This window comes from Salmo salar, chromosome ssa04, assembly GCF_905237065.1.
Source record: "Salmo salar chromosome ssa04, Ssal_v3.1, whole genome shotgun sequence".
In the NCBI taxonomy this organism is placed as follows: Eukaryota; Metazoa; Chordata; class Actinopteri; order Salmoniformes; family Salmonidae; genus Salmo; species Salmo salar.
The window spans coordinates 71,266,477-71,267,970 of NC_059445.1; positions in this window are offsets into that span (position 1 = coordinate 71,266,477).

A 1,494-nucleotide genomic window follows, 5' to 3' on the forward strand; every position below is an offset into this window, starting at 1 on the left:
ACTGTGTGTACTAATTAAGTAATTCCTGAATGAGCATTCCTCCTCAGACTTTTGGCCAGTCAGTAGGCTAGGCAATGGATACGTCCCAAATGGTACCCTTTTCTCTACATAGGGCCCTGGTCAAAAGTAGTGTACTATATAGGGAATAGGGTGCCATTTGGGGTGCAAGCCTATGTGATTGAGTGGGGGAGACAATGTTAAGAGAGGCCCTATGAGCCCTGGTCAAAAGTAGTGCACTATATAGGGAATAGGTTGCCATTTGGTACACACTATACCATATGTGATTGAGTGGGGGAGACAGCGCTAAGAGAGGCGGGGGGGGAGATAATGGACTTACGACCACTGTGATTTGATGGAGGGCACATGATGGCAGTAACGGGATGAGCTGACTCTTTGACCGGGCTAATTGGTCAGAATGAGCCAAGGCTTTGTTCACTCTGACCCCCTGTCTGTCCCTCCTTCCCCACAGGGAGACCCTGTGATCTCTGCTGGACCCTTGCCCCACAGACCACACTACACTGTCCCTTCTGCCTCTCCACAGAGTCCCCACAGACCACAAGAAGGGGAAACTGGAATAGGCAAAGCACTGAGAACACAAGATGCATTGTGTGTGACAGGGTGTGTGTCTGTCTGTCTGCGTGCGTGCGCGTGTGTGCGAACGAGTAGGCATGTGTGCGTCCTTGACTGAATGAGTGAGTCAGTGAGCAAGCGAGTAACAAGGTGAATGTGTGTGTTTGTGCATTGTGGTTAGAATCAGTCACCAAAGAAAACATTCCAATCAATGTGACTTGGTGTCTCTCCATTGACTGGAAATGCTAACTGGGTCTCATTAATATGGAACAATCAATCAGGCTTCAGAGTGAAGTTTCCCCTAGGTGCAGATGTAGGACCAGCTTCCTTTCCCCCAATCCTATTACTTAACCATTAGTGGGGAAAATGCAAAACTGACCCAATATCAGCGCTTAGGGGCACATTCAATCTACTCATAGAAGGATGCCATTAACAGCAAAAAACAAACTATAACGACACAGTGCAACATTTTCTACACACGTGCCTCATTCCTTGACCTGATGATGGACAAGTTGAATTTGACTGACTCCCAGAATACATCAATTATTAGATCATCTGTCTGCATTCACTCAGGCTATGGAATCCACATAGAAGTTTTCACCCTGGGATATTCCATCTATTCCATGTTATCAATCAGTCATAAACCAAACCAACTACTATGAAGTTGAACTAATGTATCGTTCTTTTTCAAGCTTGAGAAGGGATTTAATGTAATGTTATTTGTAGAACACGTATAGTTATTGGTGCATGACTCACCTTGGCATGGACTCACACTCGTTGTAAATCATTTAACGGTTTTATTTACCTAAAATTGCTCTGTTTATGATTAGTAATCTGACTGGCATCTGTAGAGTTTGTGGCCTCGCCTCTAATACGCGTCATGTGTCAAACCCTGCCTCTTTCAGCGAAGAGCGTACAACAAAA